Here is an 11105-nt window from a genome sequence, read left to right on the forward strand (position 1 = left end):
AATGAAAAATGTTCAAATTTGACATGTTTTTCTACTTTTTTATGCATATATACCTTAGAAAGGTAGAAATAGGTTGTTTCTTGTTCATTTCAAAAGTAATTATCATAGCAGATGTTATTTCAAAGTCAAATGTACATTTACATATTCTACATGTAATCTTAATGCAGACAATTAAATAGAGGGGGGGGGGGGGGGTTTCAATTATGTAAACGCATCTAAATATCTTTATGAAATAAAAAATAAAGGAAACATAATTGTATACTTTTATTGAAAAACAAATTTTCACAGCAATTATGAATTTCTTTAAACAGCCTTAATTTTGTTTTCATAATTTCTTATCAAACACAAACCACAACATGGCATGATGCTTTCTTCAAGTTCCATTATTGTTCATGCATTATCGGATTTAATTTGAATTACCAGTAAATAGTCTGTAGAACACAAGGAATATGCATGTGGATAGAGGTGACAGGTTAATCTCAGGAGCTGACCCACAAGAATCAACAGGTACCGGTAAAAGCCATGTGGTAACAAGAGTCTGTTTTGAGCTGAAATAAATAAAAAAAATAATTAGCTGTGTTTACATACATGTACTAGTAATAGCTGTGTTTACATTAACATATGCATAGTATTTCTGTAAAAAATACACTGACCATGCAGTGTAATAAGTATGACATATCCCAATACATGACATAACATTTAGGCAGTACAAGATCAAAAATTTGCATATCAAGTCATAATATAATATTAAAAAATGTTCATAGGTATAAACACTTATCAAATTGAGAAAGAGAGAGAGTTTGAGAGAGAGAGAGTTTATTACCGTACTTGTAGTGCAACAGTCAATATTTCAATTCGTAAATTACAAACGAATATTACCCACTGAACAGCGTCAAAGTACATGTACTGGTATTAGCTTCTGGTATACCATTTTTTATCAATTCTACTGTGTATTTTTTGTTTGCAAATAAATTTAGCGAGGGTTTTTGTTTATTTTCTTATAAATTACATGTTTTAAAAACAATACTACGTGTAATAAGCATAAAACATGTATGAGTAAACTTAATGAAGAATTTTTAATAGATTATTTTTCAAAGAATGTGGTACATTACATGTATGTCAATCTTTATAAAACTAGCGTATATTTCGTGCGCCATAAATTGCAAGTTTTTTGTAAATATCATTTACTTGCATGATAGGTATATCTGGTCTAACCAAAATTTTCTTCATAAAGCTACAGCTGTATGTACCACATATATGTTTTGTCACAAGTATACATTTTAAAAAAAAATACCCAAATTCCAACAGTTTAAATAAACTCAACTCATTCTTTGATAAGTTCATTGTGTTTTGTGTGTGCATATCTTATTTGTCTGCTGCAACAGCAGCCAATCAGCGGTAAGCTGAATCCACAAAAAGAAAGTTTGTGTTTTAGGAGCGGGTAAATTGTTTATGCGACACTGTCAAGAAAACCACACCAAATAATAACAAGAAACATAAATATTCACTTAAATGTATTCTGTTGTAAAGTAAAGGTTTTTAACACTTATTGCATCTTGCAAAACATGTGATGACCTTAATCATCTGTCATATATCTGATATACATGTATATGTAAAAGATGGGAGAAATAACGACGGAACAAAGTGGGATTCGAACCTGGCCCTCTGAATCTCTAGTCAAGTGCTCTACCAACTGAGCTACATGTATCTGGCACCAGTATTCAAACCAGTCTGACCGTCACATTCCTCCCCCTTAAATGATTTTCACCCTCGAAGATCATCCCTGGCAGGATCGAGTTAACCTGTTAGTTCCAGGGGTTGGTCACAACACCAATATTGTAACAGGATGGGAGAAATAATGAAGGGATTTGAACCTGGGCCCCCTGAATCTCTAGTCAGGTGCTCTACCAACTGAGCTATCTGGCACTGGTATTCAAACCGGTCTGATCGTCACATATATAAAGAATTATTTTAAACAATGTTGTTCAATTAAAAATAACACTCGCAACCTTCAGTTTTTGTCTGTAATTAATCAATATTGGCGTGCGATCAGTTCTCGCCGAGTACCATTTCTCACCAGTGCATTGTTACGTCATTTTATCAACACATAAAATTATATACGAAAATATGATGTAACAGTGCACCAGCGAGAAATGGTCCTCGGCGAGAACTGCTCGCACGCCAGTACTGCCAGTAGTCAGATTAAAAAAAGAGAATAAAAAATTACATTTAAAACATTAACAAGGACAATTTAAGTACACATCATAACTGCTAAACAAGAAAAATTATGTGAACTGGTAGAATGGTAGGCATAGTTCTAACTTGTAACCTACATGTACAAGTACATGTACCGGGTACCCGTTGGTCTGCTAAACCTCTTTAATGATACAATGATCGGCATCATAAAGATATTAAAGTCATGTTTTAACTCTGAAGTCTGAAGTATACAATTTTATTTACTTGAAGTTATGTCTACAGGGTATTCATGACTACATTTGGAGTCCTCTGCACAAGAATATATGATATGTTTCTAAATAGACCCTGCTTTGAATTTTGAGTTGAAAATTCACAATCTGTTATTTTTTTAAATAGATAAATTTCGTTACCCTTTCCAGTCCCCCATGAACCTCGAGCGAGTCTAAACACCCATGAAACATGTAAAAATTACACGTTATTAAACAAACACCCACACCATAACAAAAACATCTAACAGTGTGCACGTACTTACATGTACATCTATACTATATACTAAATTTTAACCAGATAACAAGAAACTTTAAAAGGAGTAAAAGCCTCACCTTCTTCAGTAACATCCACATAAATCACACACTTTAATGTCCATCTTTTCTCCTTTATTACTCGAAGCTTATCAACGGCTGATCGTCGACAGAAGTGTGGCTGTCAGAATTTCCTCGTAAACGATTCACACGAGAAAAATATCCTCCTTAAACAAATATGTAGTATTGTTCCCTGTGCATGTTCATATGTTTCACAGCAAATTGAAAATGCATGTGTACACCGAAAGAATACACAACTTCTCTTCTGCATTACGGCTCTCTCTTTTCTACAATGCCGTTCGTTACTGTTTACATTCGGCGCGCGCGCGGGGGTCACAAACAGGGGCGCCCCGACAAATAGTTGCACATAGAACGTTTAAATAATGTGTGTTCATTGAATTCATAAATGATATAGATGAAAAAAATGAAATTGAATCACAACAATTTGTCTAAGACGCAACACAACGTAATGCAGTAAATGCCTGGGCCTTAATGTGGCATTTGTTCGCTTGTGTGTCTATGTAGACATATTAACTCGTTCATGTACGATTCTCACATATTTGTTTTATGAAATTTGAAAACAAATATAGGACAGATCTTGTTTAATTTGATACCAAATGACATTATTTAATATATTAACAATAACTAAATTATTTTTTTTTCATAAAATGATAACGATTTTTGCTATCAGAAAAATACGTGTATGAGCTGCTGACCCTTAATTATAGGGGCCAGCCCTTTTTTCTTAATTTTAAATGAAAGCTCTCGTTATTCTAAACAACTTTTGTTCTATATGTATTAACAAAATATTTTTAGTTTAAAGGTTATTATACAAAAAGCAACAAAATTTCAGCCCCGAAAAAATCTTAAACTTTGGCGACAAATAGCTCAAAAACTAACAAAGAAATTACCAAAATTTTCATGCCAGCAAAATTTTAAAATGTTACCGACAATTTCGCCAAATTTCATGCAATTATCATCTGTAGTTCTCGAGATCAACTCTGGACAAAAGACCCCCCAATTTTCAATTAAAGGGCAATAACTTATAACTGGAAGTGAATTTTAAAAATTTGAAAAAAACGTCTAGAGATATCAATATCATCTACATACCCTGAAAGTTTCATAGCAATCAGACAAAAAATGTTCGAGAAATCTCGTGCACAAAATTTGCGGGAAAAAAAATAATAATAACTAGAGCAAAGCTCGTTGCAAAGCAACGAGTGGGTTTTCCGCTAATGTCGAAAGCAACGCTAGAAGTACGTCTAAGAAGCAGAGTTCTTAATCTAGTAACAAAGAAACCTAAGTACAAAAAGATAAAAAAAAGTCGAATGATTCTTGGTACAACTTAACATGATCCGAATGTTTTTAAGTACGACTTAACCAAAAACCCTTAACCATTTCAAGAACGACTTAACAAAAAAACCAATGTGTTTAAGTACGACTTAACAAATTTGACTTCATTTTAGGTACAAGTTTACTTTACCTTGAACTAACATCTTTTTTCTTAACCCAGAATGCAAAATTAAAATTTATGTAAAAAATCAATTTTGTTTAAAACATAATTCTGAGCAACTTTTCCTCTTCACTGCTTTTCAAAAGGTTGACCTTTCGTACTGTGTGCTCGTTGCGTCATTAATTGTCAGAAACTTATCGATGTTAAGTTTACTTTACTGTACTTCTGTGAATATTTTCTATGTAAAATTACTATGAACCAGACAACATTGAAATGGTGAACATTTCAAAGGGCCCCGCTTATGTTATTTCAGAGAATTCTGCTTTGACCTTGACCTATAACTTGAAATTTTTCCAGCTGGCATAGAACTTTTAATTCAATTTCATTCCCCCTAACATACATGCATTTTTGTTCAATCTGACCAAGATTAAGCATATTTGGAAAATAATCTACTATTTAAAACTAATTTTAAAAAGATCTGCTATGACCTTCACATTCACAGACTTGGTTCAAGGTCACTGCACGCCATTAACCAATAAACTCTGTAAAGGTAAAATATTAGCCAAATAGGGGCTAAAAGGAGAGTATATCTATGCTCTTAAAATATGGATTTTTGTGTGATCTGATATGACCTTGACTCTTCATCTACAAATATCATTCGAGGTCATTGCATATATTTTGAACAAAGGCATCATGTGGGTAAAGTATGAGGCTGAATGGAGCAAAGGGAGAGAAGATATACTCCGGACAAGGATTTTTAAAAATATAATTCTGATATGACCTTCACAGTTTCTTTTCACTGAAAATAGGTTAAAGGTCACTACACACCCTTTCACCCTTTACTCAAAAGCTCTGCTTATGTGAAGTCTGAGCCAAATAGGGGTTAGTAGAAATTATATATGCTCTCAAAAAAGGATTTTTGCATGATCCGATATGATCTTCACCCGTTACCTAGAAATTTCATGCAAGGTCACTGCACATCGTTTAACCATAGAGACACTCTGTGAGTATTAGCCAGATTGGACCAAAGGGAAAAAAGATATGCCCCAGACAAGGATTTTATATATATAATTCTGCTATGACCTTAACCTTATACCTTAAAACATGGTTCAAGGTCACTGCACATCCTTCAACCAAAGGAACCCTGTGGATGAGGTATGAGCCAGATTGGGCCAAGGGGAGAGAAGCTATGCTCCTGTCAAGCCATCTCGGATGAACAGACCGACAAATTGATCACTAGAAGGCGCCCGCATAAACATGCCTTTTTATCTAAAATAGTATCCATGCTATCTGCCCATGGTGAATAGTCATCAAAACCATTCATTAGCAGAATTTGATTTCCCTCCTTTTTAAGGTGGTATGGGACATCTGTCGATATTAATGTGGATTAAAGTACTATATAATTGAAAACTTTTCACCAGTTTAGAATTTTCAAATTTTACAATATTTAACCAAAAATAGCTTTTAAAAATATTTGAAAAGGTAAAAATTGTAAAAACCCCAGCGGGATTCGAACTCATGACTTACAGGTTCCTAGTAAACCCTCTAACCCACTGTGCTAAGGAGTTAGGTGACCATTTTTGAGAAGAAACTACATGTACTTATATAATTACACTTTATTTTATTGTTTATTTCGATAAACAATACGTCACAACATGGAAGTGTCCCAGAAACTCGGAACACCTCTGACCTAATAAGATCGCCGCATTAAATACAAAGTTTGATTTAACTCTAATTTGTTTATCATCAAGAAATTCTGCATCGCTGACAAATAAAGTTTTCTTCTGTATAATGAAATACCAATTAACTGACTATTCGGACAATAGCAAGTTTATTGTCCCATTCAACAGCTACTATTTCCCTTGGCTTTGCCTCATTAAATATTTGCTGTCTTGGGGGACAATAAACTTGCTATTGTCCTCATACCCAGTAAATACTAAATAGGCATATAATATCCCATCCACCTACATTTCATGTTATATAACCTCCCGTTTGTAACCTTCAATTTCACTGTAAAGTCAACATATCTGTCATATGCGCAAGTTTCACAATTTATTTCTGCTTCTCATGTACTTAAAATTAGGGGCCTTAATATTGCTTACCAATTCCAACAAGAGACATCCCTCTAACTATTGATAATCATTAAAATTCATTTCATGAATCTACGCAACAATGATAAACCTTCAAGTACAGTCACTCTCAATTTTACAAAAATATTGACGGTACTTTATCCGAAACTGTTCCTTGTATCTTTAACTTAGTACACTAACATTTTTATGAAAAGACAGTTTGTCTTAGAATAAGAAAGCTAATGCAATTCTGAGAAAAAGAATACCACATATTGCCAATTCCATTGAGGTTTAATAAAAATATGGCCATTTAAGTGAACCCACCATTTCCAATTTCCTTTAGTAAACACAGATTTACAGGGTTCTCCATAGTAAAACATCTTTATCTGACCTTTTAGAGGTCAACTTTTGTTCAACCACCTTTAAAAAGAAACCTTATTCAATACAACATATGCCTACATGATATAATCATGATAAAAGCTTCACATCACTTAGAAATACCCTTACATGTATACCCCCCACCCCCCAATCTTTTGATTTTCATAAAAAGTCATGGTTTGAAATGTTTTACCTAATTTTATGAAACATGTGGCAATTTCCTTGAGTCATTTCTCACACATATTTGAAAACAATCATCAATGATTCTAAAATGTGATCTTTATTTGTTTATTGTATGATTTGTACCATTTTAATTAACAAATAGACAGCTGTCCTGCTTGTGATTTCTTGTTTTCATGAAAAAAGTAAGCTAACAATCATATTTAGTGAATATCTAATCTATTCTGATATCTAGTCTTCTTCTAACCATGCTAAAACAGTAAGTTACAACCTACAAGTTAGACATCTGCCTTAAATTAGAATTAAATTCAAACACACCCAGGTAGCTGGAGACAGAGTTGATTTCAATGAAAAATGTTCAAATTTGACATGTTTTTCTACTTTTTTATGCATATATACCTTAGAAAGGTAGAAATAGGTTGTTTCTTGTTCATTTCAAAAGTAATTATCATAGCAGATGTTATTTCAAAGTCAAATGTACATTTACATATTCTACATGTAATCTTAATGCAGACAATTAAATAGAGGGGGGGGGGGGTTTCAATTATGTAAACGCATCTAAATATCTTTATGAAATAAAAAATAAAGGAAACATAATTGTATACTTTTATTGAAAAACAAATTTTCACAGCAATTATGAATTTCTTTAAACAGCCTTAATTTTGTTTTCATAATTTCTTATCAAACACAAACCACAACATGGCATGATGCTTTCTTCAAGTTCCATTATTGTTCATGCATTATCGGATTTAATTTGAATTACCAGTAAATAGTCTGTAGAACACAAGGAATATGCATGTGGATAGAGGTGACAGGTTAATCTCAGGAGCTGACCCACAAGAATCAACAGGTACCGGTAAAAGCCATGTGGTAACAAGAGTCTGTTTTGAGCTGAAATAAATAAAAAAAATAATTAGCTGTGTTTACATACATGTACTAGTAATAGCTGTGTTTACATTAACATATGCATAGTATTTCTGTAAAAAATACACTGACCATGCAGTGTAATAAGTATGACATATCCCAATACATGACATAACATTTAGGCAGTACAAGATCAAAAATTTGCATATCAAGTCATAATATAATATTAAAAAATGTTCATAGGTATAAACACTTATCAAATTGAGAAAGAGAGAGAGTTTGAGAGAGAGAGAGAGTTTATTACCGTACTTGTAGTGCAACAGTCAATATTTCAATTCGTAAATTACAAACGAATATTACCCACTGAACAGCGTCAAAGTACATGTACTGGTATTAGCTTCTGGTATACCATTTTTTATCAATTCTACTGTGTATTTTTTGTTTGCAAATAAATTTAGCGAGGGTTTTTGTTTATTTTCTTATAAATTACATGTTTTAAAAACAATACTACGTGTAATAAGCATAAAACATGTATGAGTAAACTTAATGAAGAATTTTTAATAGATTATTTTTCAAAGAATGTGGTACATTACATGTATGTCAATCTTTATAAAACTAGCGTATATTTCGTGCGCCATAAATTGCAAGTTTTTTGTAAATATCATTTACTTGCATGATAGGTATATCTGGTCTAACCAAAATTTTCTTCATAAAGCTACAGCTGTATGTACCACATATATGTTTTGTCACAAGTATACATTTTAAAAAAAAATACCCAAATTCCAACAGTTTAAATAAACTCAACTCATTCTTTGATAAGTTCATTGTGTTTTGTGTGTGCATATCTTATTTGTCTGCTGCAACAGCAGCCAATCAGCGGTAAGCTGAATCCACAAAAAGAAAGTTTGTGTTTTAGGAGCGGGTAAATTGTTTATGCGACACTGTCAAGAAAACCACACCAAATAATAACAAGAAACATAAATATTCACTTAAATGTATTCTGTTGTAAAGTAAAGGTTTTTAACACTTATTGCATCTTGCAAAACATGTGATGACCTTAATCATCTGTCATATATCTGATATACATGTATATGTAAAAGATGGGAGAAATAACGACGGAACAAAGTGGGATTCGAACCTGGCCCTCTGAATCTCTAGTCAAGTGCTCTACCAACTGAGCTACATGTATCTGGCACCAGTATTCAAACCAGTCTGACCGTCACATTCCTCCCCCTTAAATGATTTTCACCCTCGAAGATCATCCCTGGCAGGATCGAGTTAACCTGTTAGTTCCAGGGGTTGGTCACAACACCAATATTGTAACAGGATGGGAGAAATAATGAAGGGATTTGAACCTGGGCCCCCTGAATCTCTAGTCAGGTGCTCTACCAACTGAGCTATCTGGCACTGGTATTCAAACCGGTCTGATCGTCACATATATAAAGAATTATTTTAAACAATGTTGTTCAATTAAAAATAACACTCGCAACCTTCAGTTTTTGTCTGTAATTAATCAATATTGGCGTGCGATCAGTTCTCGCCGAGTACCATTTCTCACCAGTGCATTGTTACGTCATTTTATCAACACATAAAATTATATACGAAAATATGATGTAACAGTGCACCAGCGAGAAATGGTCCTCGGCGAGAACTGCTCGCACGCCAGTACTGCCAGTAGTCAGATTAAAAAAAGAGAATAAAAAATTACATTTAAAACATTAACAAGGACAATTTAAGTACACATCATAACTGCTAAACAAGAAAAATTATGTGAACTGGTAGAATGGTAGGCATAGTTCTAACTTGTAACCTACATGTACAAGTACATGTACCGGGTACCCGTTGGTCTGCTAAACCTCTTTAATGATACAATGATCGGCATCATAAAGATATTAAAGTCATGTTTTAACTCTGAAGTCTGAAGTATACAATTTTATTTACTTGAAGTTATGTCTACAAGGTATTCATGACTACATTTGGAGTCCTCTGCACAAGAATATATGATATGTTTCTAAATAGACCCTGCTTTGAATTTTGAGTTGAAAATTCACAATCTGTTATTTTTTTAAATAGATAAATTTCGTTACCCTTTCCAGTCCCCCATGAACCTCGAGCGAGTCTAAACACCCATGAAACATGTAAAAATTACACGTTATTAAACAAACACCCACACCATAACAAAAACATCTAACAGTGTGCACGTACTTACATGTACATCTATACTATATACTAAATTTTAACCAGATAACAAGAAACTTTAAAAGGAGTAAAAGCCTCACCTTCTTCAGTAACATCCACATAAATCACACACTTTAATGTCCATCTTTTCTCCTTTATTACTCGTAGCTTATCAACGGCTGATCGTCGACAGAAGTGTGGCTGTCAGAATTTCCTCGTAAACGATTCACACGAGAAAAATATCCTCCTTAAACAAATATGTAGTATTGTTCCCTGTGCATGTTCATATGTTTCACAGCAAATTGAAAATGCATGTGTACACCGAAAGAATACACAACTTCTCTTCTGCATTACGGCTCTCTCTTTTCTACAATGCCGTTCGTTACTGTTTACATTCGGCGCGCGCGCACGGGGGTCACAAACAGGGGCGCCCCGACAAATAGTTGCACATAGAACGTTTAAATATGTGTGTTCATTGAATTCATAAATGATATAGATGAAAAAAATGAAATTGAATCACAACAATTTGTCTAAGACGCAACACAACGTAATGCAGTAAATGCCTGGGCCTTAATGTGGCATTTGTTCGCTTGTGTGTCTATGTAGACATATTAACTCGTTCATGTACGATTCTCACATATTTGTTTTATGAAATTTGAAAACAAATATAGGACAGATCTTGTTTAATTTGATACCAAATGACATTATTTAATATATTAACAATAACTAAATTATTTTTTTTTCATAAAATGATAACGATTTTTGCTATCAGAAAAATACGTTTATGAGCTGCTGACCCCTAATTATAGGGGCCAGCCCTTTTTTCTTAATTTTAAATGAAAGCTCTCGTTATTCTAAACAACTTTTGTTCTATATGTATTAACAAAATATTTTTAGTTTAAAGGTTATAATACAAAAAGCAACAAAATTTCAGCCCCGAAAAAATCTTAAACTTTGGCGACAAATAGCTCAAAAACTAACAAAGAAATTACCAAAATTTTCATGCCAGCAAAATTATAAAATGTTACCGACAATTTCGCAAAATTTCATGCATCTATCATCTGTAGTTCCCGAGATCAACTCTGGACAAAAGACCCCCCAATTTTCAATTAAAGGGCAATAACTCATAACCGGAAGTGAATTTTAAAAATTTGAAAAAAACGTCTAGAGATATTAATATCATCTACGTACCCTGAAAGTTTCATT

General features: G+C 33.3%; 2 long non-coding RNA genes across 2 annotated transcripts; both read right to left on the minus strand.

Annotated features, from left to right (window-relative positions):
* Positions 1-251: 251 nt before the first annotated feature.
* Positions 252-3197, minus strand: LOC128171642 (uncharacterized). The gene is made up of 2 exons (XR_008242124.1): positions 2799-3197; positions 252-548 (listed from the first exon to the last, which is right to left on the minus strand). It is a non-coding gene; the product is annotated as an uncharacterized LOC128171642 (long non-coding RNA).
* A 4254-nt stretch (positions 3198-7451) lies between these two features.
* Positions 7452-10293, minus strand: LOC128173234 (uncharacterized). The gene is made up of 2 exons (XR_008242452.1): positions 10001-10293; positions 7452-7748 (listed from the first exon to the last, which is right to left on the minus strand). It is a non-coding gene; the product is annotated as an uncharacterized LOC128173234 (long non-coding RNA).
* Between the last annotated feature and the right edge of the window lie 812 nt (positions 10294-11105).

This window comes from Crassostrea angulata, chromosome 2, assembly GCF_025612915.1.
Source record: "Crassostrea angulata isolate pt1a10 chromosome 2, ASM2561291v2, whole genome shotgun sequence".
Lineage (NCBI taxonomy): Eukaryota > Metazoa > Mollusca > Bivalvia > Ostreida > Ostreidae > Magallana > Magallana angulata.